Consider the following 15,342-nt stretch of genomic DNA (forward strand, 5'->3'; position numbering starts at 1 on the left):
CGAACATTTGCGGAAGTTTGCGTTAGCCGTTCGCGAACCCAAATTTTTATGTTCGCGACATCACTAATATATATATATATATATATATATATATATATATATATATATATATATATTCCTATGTATTTGCCTTTTTCCCCCAATATACTGTATCTTTACTACACAATTGCAAATGACAGTTACAGCTCTACTAACATAACTTGCAGTCTTTATTGAACTGATTCTTTTGGTCTTGTGTACATAGACCATTAATCCAGCTAATCCCATTTGACACATATTATTAGGCACGTAAAGCTCCGAATCATGAGGATTCCTTAAGGTTTTTTTTTTTTTGTTAAAAGGATAATCAAATGAAAAATGCATTAATTATATAAAATATAGTTATTTAGAAGGGTCATAAAACATCACGCATTATGAAGCATTGTGTTAAGCAAAATTACTTTTTAATCATAATAATTATTTGTCTTTCTCAATAGTCTTGTGTTGAACCATTTGAAAGCATTCCAGGAAACATTTTTTTTCTAGTGCTATACGAATATGTGCATTTTTCACACATTGGTATTTTAGCTTATTGATGCACTATATTCAATATATACAGTGTTGCACTATTGTTTATTTTCTTGTACCGTTATTTTGCATTTCACCTAATTCATATGTGAATTTTACACAGATTTTTATGGGATTTGGTGGGTACTATAATTTTTGGTGAACACATTTTACACTCTTCCCTTTTTTGGATCATAGTTTTAAGGATTTATCCTTATTACACAATTTAGATTTTTCCTTTTTTGGATCATGTTGGGACTTCTTTATTGATGGATCCACATATATACAGTATATATATATATATATATATATATATATATATATATATTCATTTTTGGCTAGATTACGAGTCTTGCGTTAGCCTTAAAAAGCAGTGTTGAGAGGTCCCAACGCTGCTTTTTAACGCCCGCTGGTATTATGAGTCTGGCAGGTACAGGTGTACCGCTCACTTTTCTTCCTCGACTCAAGCTTACTGCAAATCCCCTTACGTAAATTGCGTATCCTATCTTTTTAATGGGATTTGCCTAAAGCTGGTATTACGAGTCTTGGAAGAAGTGAGCGGAAGACCCTCTCCTGTCAAGATTCCTACCGCATTTAAAAGTCAGTAGTTAAGAGTTTTATGGGCTAACGCCGTAACATAAAACTCTTAACTAAAGTGCTAAAAAGTACACTAACACCCATAAACTACCTATTAACCCCTAAACCGGCCCCCCCCCCCACATCGCAAACACTTAAATAAAGTTTTTAACCCCTAATCTGCCGACCGGACATCGCCGCTGTAATAAATATATTAACCCCTAAACCACCGCACTCCCGCCTCGCAAACACTTGTTACATTTTATTAACCCCTAATCTGCTGTCCCTAACATCGCTGACACCTATCTACATTTATTAATGGGAATTTTACACAGATTTTTATGGGATTTGGTGGGTACTATTATTTTTGGTGAACACATTTTACTCTCTTCCCTTTTTTGGATCATATTTTTAAGGATTTATCCTTATTACACATTTTAGATTTTTCCTTTTTTTGGATCATGTTGGGACTTCTTTATTGATGGATCCACATATATACAGTATATATATATGTATATTCATTATCGGCTAGATTACGAGTCTTGCGTTAGCCTTAAAAAGCAGTGTTGAGAGGTCCCAACGCTGCTTTTTAACGCCCGCTGGTATTACGAGTCTGGCAGGTACAGGTGTACCGCTCACTTTTCTTCCGCGACTCAAGCTTACCGCAAATCCCCTTACGTAAATTGCGTATCCTATCTTTTTAATGGGATTTGCCTAACGCTGTATTACGAGTCTTGGAAGAAGTGAGCGGTAGACCCTCTCCTGTCAAGATTCCTACCCCATTTAAAAGTCAGTAGTTAAGAGTTTTATGGGCTAACGCCGTAACATAAAACTCTTAACTAAATTGCTAAAAAGTACACTAACACCCATAAACTACCTATTAACCCCTAAACAACCCCCCCCACATCGCAAACACTTAAATAAAGTTTTTAACCCTTAATCTGCCGACCGGACATCGCTGCCACTGTAATAAATAACCCCCTAAACCACCGCACTCCCGCCTCGCAAACACTTGTTACATTTTATTAACCCCTAATCTGCTGTCGCTAACATCGCTGACACCTATCTACATTTTTTGACCCCTAATCTTCCGCCCCCAACGTCGCCGCTACTATATTAAATGTATTAACCCCTAAACCTAAGTCTAACCCTTATTCTAACCCCCCTAACTTAAATATAATTAAAATAAAATGAAATAAAATTACTACAATTAAATAAATTATTCCTATTTAAAACTAAATACTTACCTGTAAAATAAACCTTAAGATAGCTACAATATAACTAATAGTTACATTGTAGCTAGCTTAGGGTTTATTTTTATTTTACAGGCAACTTTGTATTTATTTTAACTAGGTACACTAGTTATTAAATAGTTATTAACTATTTAATAACTACCTAGTTAAAATAAGTACAAATTTACCTGTAAAATAAATCCTAACCTAAGTTACAATTACACCTAACACTACACTATCATTAAATTAATTACATAAACTACCTACAATTAAATACAATTAAATTAAATAAACTAAAGTACAAAAAAAACACTAAATTACAGAAAATAAAAAAATAATTACAATTTTTTTAACTAATTACACCTAATCTAATCCCCCTAATAAAATAAAAAAGCCCCCCAAAATAAAAAAATCCCTACCCTATACTTAATTACAATAGCCCTTAAAAGGGCCTTTTGCGGGGCATTGCCCCAAAGTAATCAGCTCTTACCTGTAAAAAAAAAAAAATACAATACCCCCAACATTAAAACCCACCACCCACACACCCAACCGTATTCTAAAACCCACCCAATCCCCACTTAAAAAACCTAACACTACCCCCTTGAAGATCACCCTACCTTGAGACGTCTTCACCCAGCTGGGCACAAGTGGACCTCCAGTATCACACCTTACAATCAACCACGGTATTAGATGATATAAAATGCAAACAGTGATAATTATATCATTAGTTATATAGATGTCTCGGAATGCATTAACTACAAATATCTTAAGTTTGTAGTCTGACACTCTGATTTGATATATGCCAGATGCAATAGTGGTAGACAGACACTGAAGTCTGTATCACTAAGGAGTGGCGAGGAGCATGGTAGAAAATACGAAATAAAGTATTAATGCAGTTTTTAACTAAGTATGGATAAGTTACAAGGTTCATATGTTATGATATATATCACCAATAAGAATATACGACCTGAGGATGTTGTTAGTATAACCGTTAAGAGTTAGAATGTTACACAGCTTAGAATACCACTTAGATGCCGAGAGCGGTAACGGTTGCGGCCGTAGCTGATGACGTGGCAGCGTGAGTAGCAAAGGTAGATGTCCGCAGACACAGGTTGAGCTGACAGACTGGAAGTGGAGAGATGCTGCGTACAAGGAAAGTTGTAGCGCCTTGTGAGGAGTAGCACCCAGAGAAACAGCTGACTTCCTGTAAGGAGGGAACCGGATTGGCTCACTTAGACTCTGATACAACGGAGTCCAGAAAAATAATCCAGCGATGTGTAAGTGGAGCTGTGGGCTTTTATAGGCAGTGAGGAGAAATTTAAAGGGACAGATGAAGGAAACAGATAGGATCTGACACAGCCCCCCCAAAAAGGAACGCACCACGAGTGTTCAAGGAGCAGGCCTATCGGGGTTTCTACGGTGGAACAAAGAAACACACCGAGGGGCAGACACAGAAGTAGCTGGCTCCCAGGAATCCTCAGAATGATCGAAGTCCTTCCAATGAATGAGATATTCAAGTACACCCCTTCTACGTCTGGAATCAACAATAGAATGCACCTCATACTCCTGATCCTGAGTGACATTGTGAGACACCACATTGGGATTCAAGTTAGGCACAAGACATGGTTTCACTAGGGAAACGTGAAACGTGGGATGAATTTTATAAGCATCAGGCAGTTGAAGGGTAACAGTGGTAGGATGTTTGATGTCCACAATGGGGAAAGGTCCAATGAAAAGTTTACTTAATTTCCTCGAAGGTGTATGCAACTTTAAATTCTTAGTGGAAAGCCATACGTGTTGACCAATTTGGTAAGTTGGTTGAGGGGTATGACGTAGATCATAGTATTTTTTATGCGAGGCTTGCGCAGATTGAATATTATGATGGGCAACGGTGAAAGCTTGGGAGATTTCGTTTACAGTATCATTTACCTTAGGGTTTAAGGAGGGTGTGTAGGGTAAGTAGGAAAGTCTTGGATGTAACCCATAATTAAGGAAAAATGGACTGAAAGAGGTAGATGAGTTAGTGGAATTATTATAGGCAAATTCTGCCAGAGCTAAATGTTTTGCCCATGTGTCCTGTTGATTAGAGCAAAAACAAAGAAGATACTGCTCTAACCACTGATTAGTTCGTTCTGCTTGCCCGTTAGACTGGGGGTGGTAGGACGTTGTGAGTTTCTGAGTGATCTGCAGGGTATGGCAGAGAGTCCTCCAGAACCGAGATGTAAATTGCGATCCCCTATCAGTCAGAATCACTGTGGGGAGCCCATGTAAACGAACTATTTCTTTAATGAACATGTCGCAGGTCTCCTGAGCATTAGGTAATCCAACTGCAGGAACAAAATGTACCATCTTTGTAAATAGATCTACAATTACCAATACTGTGGTGTAACAATTGGAGGGTGGTAGGTCAACGATGTAATCCATAGCAATGTGTGACCATGGAGTATCAGGAACTGGATATGACTGAAGCAACCCTATGGGAAAATGATGACTAGGTTTCGAGGTTGCACAAGTCATACATTGGGTGATGAAATTTTGAACAGATGTGGTCATAGATGGCCACCAATAATGCCGACGGAGCAAATCCAATGTTTTCCTGAGACCTAAATGTCCAGATAGCGGAGAGGTATGACAAGTGTGAAGGAGTTCAGACCTACAAACAGGAGGTATATACAATAAGTTTTTGTAATAGTATAAACCATTTTGTTTTGTATGGAGTAGGTGAAGCGGTTTTGAAAGATCCTCTTTTTGGAAGTTTTGGAAATCTGGTTGTGTGGATATAAGTAACCCTAGAATTTTGGATTTAGGAATAATAGTAGTTGGTGCTTCTGAAGTAAGTGGTCTGGAGTCCCTTCTGGAGAGGGCATCAGCCTTACCATTTCGACTACCTGGTCGATAGGTGATGATAAAGTCAAACCGAGAAAAATAGAGATTCCAGCGGAGTTGCCTAGCTGAGAGAGTTCTATTTTGCTGTAAATACTGCAAATTTTTATGATCCGTTATTACTATAATAGGACAAGTAGCACCTTCAAGCAGGTGTCTCCACTGCTCAAATGCAATCTTAATCGCAAGTAATTCCCTCTCCCCAACGGGATAGTTGCATTCTGCAGATGTAAGAAGTCTGGACAGGTAAGCAACTGGATGCATTTTATCAGTAAGAAGTTTTTTCTGCGACAAGATTGCCCCCAGAGCATAATCCGAAGCGTCAACCTCGACTATAAACTGTCTATTAGTGTCTGGGAACTGTAGTATGGGTGCTGTTGTAAAGTCTTTTTTTAATTTCTGGAAAACTTTTTCACAATCATCTGTCCATTTGAAAGGCTTTCCCAATTTAGTCAAGTCAGTAAGTGGTCTGGCTGTGTGTGCAAAGTTTAAGATAAACTTACGGTAGAAGTTGGCAAATCCAAGAAACCGTTGCACCTGTTTCTTGGATCTAGGTGTTGGCCATTGTTTTATTGCATGAATTTTTGAATCATCCATCATGATTCCAGAGTTAGTAATGACATATCCTAAGAAGGTGACCCTTGACCTATGGAATTCACATTTTTCAAATTTAGCATACAATTTATGTTCTCTTAAACGTGCTAAAACCGTCCTAACATGGGTGATATGTTGTTGTTCAGTTTCTGAATAGATAAGTATATCATCTAAATATACAACTACAAAATTATCTAGGATATCTCGGAAAATGTCGTTGATGAAACACTGAAATGTTGCTGGAGCGTTACAGAGACCGAATGGCATAACAGTATATTCATAATGGCCGTACCGGGTTCTGAATGCTGTCAACCATTCATCTCCAGCCCTCATTCGTATGAGATTGTAAGCACCCCTGAGATCCAATTTGGTAAAGATCTTGGCAGTACGTAATCTCTCTATAAGTTCGGGTATGAGTGGGAGTGGGTAACGGTTTTTCTTTGTTCTTTTGTTTAGTTCTCCATAGTCTATTATAGGCCTGAGTGTGTGATCTTTATTTTTAACGAAAAAAATACCAGCCCCGGCTGGGGAGGTAGAGGGTCTTATAAAACCTTTTGCTAGGTTCTCATGTAAATATAACTTTAGATGATCTAATTCAGGTTTAGACAAAGGATATATGTGACCTACAGGGATAGTTGCTCCAGGGAGAAGGTCAATAGGGCAGTCGTATGGCCTGTGTGGAGGAAGAACCTGTGCCTCAGTTTTATTAAATACATCCTGAAAGTCTTGATATTCAGTAGGTAAATTTTCAGTAGTGGTGAGTAAGATGTTGTCAAGTGGGTAACAGGTTTGAGTACAGTATGTGGAATTTAGGTTTACAGTCGAGTGTTGCCAGTCAAAATTAGGTTTGTGTAGTTGTAACCATGATAAACCGAGAATGATCGGATATAATGGACTAGGAATTATATCAAAAGTAATTACCTCTCTGTGACGTGAGTTAATGCTGAGTAGTAGGGGTATGGTCTCATGAGTTATGGGACCTGTAGAAAGAGAAGAACCATCAACTAGATTAATTGACACAGAAACCTGTTTTGCTAGGAAGGGAATTTTATTGAGTTCAACAAATTGTGAATCAATGTAACTTGCTGAAGCCCCGGTATCGATTAAAGCCACGACTTCAATGTGATGGAGATCCCACTGTAAGATAAGTGGTAACGTTATATGGGTGTTAGATTTTTTATTTAATGAAAGGCTAAGAGAATTGGAAATTGTCTTACCAAGTTTTGTCTTTTTCAAAAGGGGGCAGGTGTTCACATCATGCTCTGGGGATGCACAATACATGCACAATCTTAAAGCGCGCCTTCTACTTTTCTCTTCAGTAGAGAGGGGACCACGCATAAAACCAATCTCCATAGGTGTTTCTGATTCCTTTGGAGTTGAAGTTGATACTGAGTACTTTTTAAAGGATGATGAACTGCCAGATCTCTCAAGTTTGCGTTCACGCAGACGTCTGTCTATTGTTGTACAAAGACTACAGAGATCCTCCAATCTGGTTGGTACACCAGTGCGTGACAACTCATCCTTTATTTCCTCACTAAGTCCAAGCCTAAACTGATGTCTCAGTGATGCCTCATTCCATTTGGATTCAATGGCATATATTTTGAATTGTGAAATATAATTTTCGACAGGCTGTCTACCTTGTTTTAGGACTCTGAGTGATGTCTCAGCGGATTCCTGCAAAACATCATACAAGGAGGAGAATGCCTTTAGGAATTCTTGCAACGAATCCAACATAGGATTTTGATTTTCAAATAGACTATCAGCCCAAATGCGGGGCTCAGCCCTTAAATAAGAAATGATAGTTAGAACCTTTAAGCGGTCCGTATTGTAAGTTTTAGGTTTAAGTTCAAAAAGGAGTAAACAGGCATTTCTGAATTCCTTGAAATTAGCCCTGTTACCATTAAACTTATCTGGCAGCGATACCTGGGGTTCTGGTTGGGAGGTTTTAGATGCATACATCTCTCTCACACAGTCTTTCAAAACCTGGGTTTCACTTTGTAATTCCCTGATTGATTGAGTCACATTATCCATACGCTGTGTGAGAACTGAGAGTTGGTTTGATATTTCTGTTACATCCATAACTGACAATTACAGATTATACTTTTTCAGGCTGGATTATTATATCACACCTTACAATCAACCACGGTATTAGATGATATAAAATGCAAACAGTGATAATTATATCATTAGTTATATAGATGTCTCGGAATGCATTAACTACAAATATCTTAAGTTTGTAGTCTGACACTCTGATTTGATATATGCCAGATGCAATAGTGGTAGACAGACACTGAAGTCTGTATCACTAAGGAGTGGCGAGGAGCATGGTAGAAAATACGAAATAAAGTATTAATGCAGTTTTTAACTAAGTATGGGTAAGTTACAAGGTTCATATGTTATGATATATATCACCAATAAGAATATACGACCTGAGGATGTTGTTAGTATAACCGTTAAGAGCCAGAATGTTACACAGCTTAGAATACCACTTAGATGCCGAGAGCGGTAACGGTTGCGGCCGTAGCTGATGACGTGGCAGCGTGAGTAGCAAAGGTAGATGTCCGCAGACACAGGTTGAGCTGACAGACTGGAAGTGGAGAGATGCTGCGTACAAGGAAAGTTGTAGCGCCTTGTGAGGAGTAGCACCCAGAGAAACAGCTGACTTCCTGTAAGGAGGGAACCGGATTGGCTCACTTAGACTCTGATACAACGGAGTCCAGAAAAATAATCCAGCGATGTGTAAGTGGAGCTGTGGGCTTTTATAGGCAGTGAGGAGAAATTTAAAGGGACAGATGAAGGAAACAGATAGGATCTGACACCAGAGGGGCAGAAGTCTTTATCCGATCCAGGCAGAAGAGGTCCTCCAAGCGACAGAAGGCTTCATCCAGGCGGCATCTTCTATCTTCATCCATCCGGAGCGAAGTGGGTCCATCTTCAATCCAGCCGACGCGGAGCATCCTCTTCAAACAAGTCCAAGCGAAGAATAAAGGTTCCTTTAAATGACGTCATCCAAGATGGCGTCCCTTGAATTCCAAGTGGCTGATAGGATTCTATCAGCCAATCGGAATTAAGGTAGTTTTAATGTTGGGGGGGGGTATTGTATTTTTTTTTACAGGTAAAAGAGGTGATTACTTTGGGGCAATGCCCCGCAAAAAGCCCTTTTAAGGGCTATTTGTAATTTAGTATAGGGTAGGGAATTTTATTATTTTTTTTTTTTTTAATTTTATTAGGGGGATTAGATTAGGTTTAATTAGTTTTAAAAAATTTTAATTATTTTTTTATTTTCTGTAATTTAGTGTTTTTTGTTTTTCATACTTTAGTTTATTTAATTTAATTGTAATTAATTGTAGGTAGTTTAGGTAATTAATTTAATGATAGTATAGTGTAAGGTGTAATTGTAATTTAGGTTAGGATTTATTTTACAGGTAAATATGTACTTATTTTAACTAGGTAGCTATTAAATAGTTAATAACTATTTAATAACTATTCTACCTAGTTAAAATAAATACAAAGTTGCCTGTAAAATAAATATAAATCCTAAACTAGATATAATGTAATTATTAATTATATTGTAGCTATCCTAGGGTTTATTTTATAGGTAAGTATTTAGTTTTAAATAGGAATAATTTATTTAATTTAGAATATTTGTAGGGGGGGCAGGATAGGGATTAATAAATGTAATGTAGTGTGGCGGAGGGCTCTGGGTGCGGCGGTTTAGGGGTTAAACAATTCATTTATTTGCAGTGAGGTCCGGGATCGGCAGGATAGGGGTTAATAACTTTAGGTGGCGGCGGTATAGGGGGCGGCAGATTAGGGGTTAATAGGTATAATATAGGTGGCGGTGGGGTCCGGGAGTGGCGGTTTAGGGGTTCATATTTTTATTATAGTGGCAGCGGGGTCCGGGAGCGGTGGTTTAGGGGTTAATATCTTTATTATAGTTGTGGCGGGGTCCGGGGGCAGCAGTTTAGGGGTTAATGAGTTTATTTAGGTGCGGGGGGATCCGGGAGCGGCGGCTTAGGGGGTATAACATTATAGTATAGTGTGGGTGCTTTGTGAATGGCTAGCAAGAAAGCTGCGAAGAAGCTGATAAGCAGCGAGATCGATGACTGTCAGTTAACAACAGTCCACTGCTCATCGCTCCATACTTGGTGCGCGGCGTCTTGACAGCTTTCTTGATAACTTTGGCGAACGTATTTTGGTCCGCGGCGGCGATGTTAGGCGAGCGTATTGGGCCGGCGAATGCAGGTAAGTAGACACATTGATAACTAGAGGCCTATGTGTTTATAAATTATAACTAATCTCAAGAATTTAGGAATAAAATATTGATTTTAATTGTTTTGTATATGCATTTTAATTGGAAGTTATTTTAAAGAATAATTATTAAATAAATTGTATTATAACCCTGCTATATACTGACAATATACATATATATATATACCTACATCTATAAAAAATATATACAGGTATATATAATTATATATATATATATATATATATGTATAATATATAGATACATATATATACTGTATATATACTGTATATATATATTTATATAAAATAAAAGAAAACATTTTCTTCTAAGTGAAGAACTTTGGAATGTAAAATATTGAGATTAAATACATAGCAAAATACATTGTTAAATATTAAAAATTATTTTAAAAGATTTTACAAGTTTTAAGGTATTTGAATGTATATGCACATTTATGTATTTACATGTGTATATATGTGTTCATATGTGTATATTTATATATATATATATATATATATATATATATTTACTTATATACATGTATAAACACATAAATACTCATGTATATACACACACATATATATATATATATATATAATATATATATATGTATATATATATGTACACCCATACACATATGTAGAAATATATATATACATATATTTATTAGAGTCCTTTCCAGTCAAACACCTTTTCATATTCCATATACCTTTTAACCCTTACACATTTTTTTATTAATATATTTATATGAATAATTTCTTCATCAGAAAGCATATATATATATATATATTATATATATATATATATATATGTGAGTTTAACACTGTATTTTAATGTACTTATTTTGTGTTTGGCGCACATTTTTTCCCCCTTACACTTTACGCTTGGTCTTCAGTTGCGCTAACCTGACAAGAGCAAATTATGTTTTAACTCAAGCAAACACCTATTTACTTTCAGTTTATAATATATGCGCAAGTTAGAGTGGTCACGATATTGCTTAATGCGATCTGACCTAACATTATAATGCTGCTTGCAATATAGCCCTAAATATTTCTTAATAATTATTATTATTATTAATTATTATTATTATAGTTATGGATAATTATATCACCCATATTTAATTAAATTGGTGTATCAAATGAATCCTGGTGTGAAAAGTTGCTTAGCGTGTTTAAAAGACTGTCTGTGGAGTATCTCTAAATAAATCCTCCAAAGATAATTAGGGAATTATATTTATTGGAAATGCAGGTCAACAAATCTTTTCATTTTAAACATCAACTTTATTGCTTTCCTATAATGTATGTTATTTGTATGTCAATACACATTTCATAAATCAATACTTTCAATTGATTAGATACTTAGGGCACTTGTGTTGAATTTTTTTACAAATAAGTGAACACAATTATACATTTTTTATTTTTATAAAAAGGAATTGGATGGTTGTTGACTAATAAAATATAAAATACATATAGTAAAGCAAATTCTCATTTTTAACACAGGAACATTGGACATGAGATTCTTTATCAGATATGTTTGACTTACCAGTTTGTCAATAATATCTATACTATAATTGCATTTGTAATGTCTGTCGCCGTTGCACACGCATCTTCAATGGAATGTTGGCAGCGCGAGGACAAACGCTGCATCCAGGTGAATTCCGAAAATGGCAGGGTGGTGAAAGAATCCACTGAAGGTGGATGCAGCGAAGGCAAATGGAGCATTACAAAAGCAACACCTAATCACCCACATTAAAGTATTTTTTTTTTAAAATAACCGCCCCTCAAGTATTAAAAAAAACACCGCCCGCACAAAATATAACAAAAAAAATCCTACACGAAGTTTTAACTCCTAAACCGCAAAACCCCATATCGCAATAAACCTATTTACCCTATTAACCCCTAAACCGCAAAGCCCCCACATCGCAATAAACCTATTAACCCATAAACCGCAAAACCCCCACATCGCAATAAACCTGTTTACCCTATTAACCTCTAAACTGCAAAATCCCCACATCGCAATAAACCTATTTACCCCTAAACCGCAAAACCCCCACATCGCAATAAACCTATTTACCCTATTAACCCCTAAACCACAAAACCCCTATATCGCAACAAACATATTTAACTTATTAACCCCATAACCGCAAAATCCCTACATCGCAGTAAACCTATTTACCCTATTAACCCCTAAACCGAAAAAAACCCTACATCACAACAAACCTATTTACCCTATTAACCCCTAAACCGCAAAACCCCTACATCGCAATAAACCTATTTAAATTATTAATCCCTAAACCGCAAAACCCCTACATCGCAATAAACCTATTTAACCTATTATCCCCTAAACCACAAAACACCTACATCGCAATAAACCTATTTACCCTATTAACCCCTAAACCGCAAAACCCCTACATCGCAATAAACCTATTTAAATTATTAATCCCTAAACCGCAAAACCCCTACATCGCAATAAACCTATTTAACCTATTATCCCCTAAACCACAAAACACCTACATCGCAATAAACCTATTTAGCCTATTAACCCCTAAACTCCTACATCGCAATAAACCTATTTACCCTATTAACCCCTAAACCCCTACATCGCAATAAACCTATTTAACGTATTAACCCTTTAAGCCACCAAAACCCACAATGCAAATAACTATTTAAATAACTAAGTACAGTACACTAACCTAACAACTCCTAACCTAACACCCCTTAACCCAGAGCTTTCCAAACTTTTCATGTGGGCGACACACTTTTTAGACCTACATCATTTCGCGACACAGTAATTCAGTTGTACTCGCAAACAGGAAGTTAAACTAACTTGTTTTAAGAGATACGGACACATACATAAATGATATAATAACGAAATGTTTTTACAAGTATTTACAAGTAACAGTATGTATGTATGTGCAAGAATTAAAAAAAGTTAATAACACCAATAGCTACTTACTATTTTAATGGGATGTAGGAGGTTGATGGGATGAACACAATTTCTGAATATTTGGTGGAATATTAGATAAAGACACTCGCATTTCATCATCAAGCATTTTTAAGCTTCCCCTTCCTATCCATATATCAAGAGCAGGAGCAGCAATGCACTACTGGGGGCTAGCTGCAGAAAAAAACCCCATGACTTCTGACCAGCTCAGCGTTTAAGCTGCCTCCCTCAGAGCTCGGTGAGTCCGATTGACTACTTCCCGTGCTGCAAACACACTGCTGTCCCACTCACTGACTACACATGCAGTAACAAGTCAATTAAGGAGACTACACGTGCAGTCAGGAGCCAATGTGCCGCCAAAGCCGCCAATGGGAATAGTTTCAGTTCCCACTGAGCTGCGCCAATAGGTTAAGATGATCTGTGACCCCTTAGGTATCAATCACGTGTCAACCATGTGATATGCGTAGCAGGCAGGCGGAAAGTCAGAAACCAAAATATTTTTTTTTCAAAAAATTAAATTAAAAAAAAATTGTGCTGAAGCAGGGACACACCAACACACTGCTGCCGACACACTAGTGTGTCCCGACACACAGTTTGGAAAGCACTGCCTTAACCTAACAACCCCTAACCTAACAACCCCTAACCTAACACTCCATTAAATAAATCCCAATTACCTAAACTAATATATTCTAAAGTTACAAAAAATAAAAAAAACTAAGTTTACAAAAAATAAAAAGGCTAACACTACCGAAAAAAATAAATAAATTACCAAATTTAACAAAATTAAACCTAATCCCTACCGGCTAGATTTGGAGTTTTGTCGGTAACGACCCGAAAAACTAACACCGGCTTTTTTCTGGCCGCACCATAAAAATAACTCTGGTATTGAGAGTCCACATAAAGGCTGCGTTAGGCTCCAAAAAAGGAGCGTAGAGCATTTTTAACGCAGCTTCAACTCTCAATACCAGAGTTGCTTACGCAAGCGGCCAGCCTCAAAAACGTGCTCGTGCACGATTCTCCCATAGGAAACAATGGGGCTGTTTGAGCTGAAAAAAAACCTAACACCTGCAAAAAAGCCGCGTTCAGCTCTTAACGCAGCCCCATTGTTTGCTATGGGGAAACACTTCCTACGTCTGCACCTAACACTCTAACATGTACCCCGAGTCTAAATACCCCTAACCTTACACTTATTAACCCCTAATCTGCCGCCCCTGCTATCGCTGACACCTGCATTTTATTTTTAACCCCTAATCTGCCGCTCCGTAAACCGCCGCTACTTACATTATCCCTATGTACCCCTAATCTGCTGCCCCTAACACCGCCGACCCCTGTATTATATTTATTAACCCCTAATCTGCCCCCTCAACGTCGCCTCCATCTGCCTACACTTATTAACCCCTAATCTGCCGACCGCAAAGCGCCGCCACCTACGTTATCCTTATGTACCCCTAATCTGCTGCCCCTAACACCGCCGACCCCTATATTATATTTATTAACCCCTAATCAGCCCCCTCATCAACGTCACCTCCACCTGCCTACACTTATTAACCCCTAATCTGCCGAGCAGACCGCACCGCTACTATAATAAAGTTAATAACCCCTAATCCGCCTCACTAACCCTATAATAAATAGTATTAACCCCTAATCTGCCCTCCCTAACATCGCCGACACCTAACTTCAATTATTAACCCCTAATCTGACGACCGGAGCTCACCGCTATTCTAATAAATGGATTAACCCCTAAAGCTAAGTCTAACACTAACACCCCCTAAGTTAAATATAATTTACATCTAACGAAATTAATTAACTCTTATTAAATAAATTATTCCTATTTAAAGATAAATACTTACCTGTAAAATAAATCCTAATATAGCTACAATATAAATTATAATTATATTATAGCTATTTTAGGATTTATATTTATTTTACAGGTAACTTTGTATTTATTTTAACCAGGTACAATAGCTATTAAATAGTTAAGAACTATTTAATAGCTAAAATAGTTAAAATAATTACAAAATTACCTGTAAAATAAATACTAACCTAAGTTACAATTAAACCTAACACTACACTATCAATAAATTAATTAAATAAACTACCTACAATTACCTACAATTAACCTAACACTACACTATCAATAAATTAATTAAATAAAATACCTACAAATAACTACAATGAAATAAACTAGCTAAAGTACAAAAAATAAAAAAAGAACTAAGTTACAAAAAATAAAAAAATATTTACAAACATAAGAAAAATATTACAACAATTTTAAACTAATTACACCTACTCTAAGCCCCCTAATAAAACAACAAAGCC

This window comes from Bombina bombina, chromosome 3 (assembly GCF_027579735.1).
Source record: "Bombina bombina isolate aBomBom1 chromosome 3, aBomBom1.pri, whole genome shotgun sequence".
In the NCBI taxonomy this organism is placed as follows: Eukaryota; Metazoa; Chordata; class Amphibia; order Anura; family Bombinatoridae; genus Bombina; species Bombina bombina.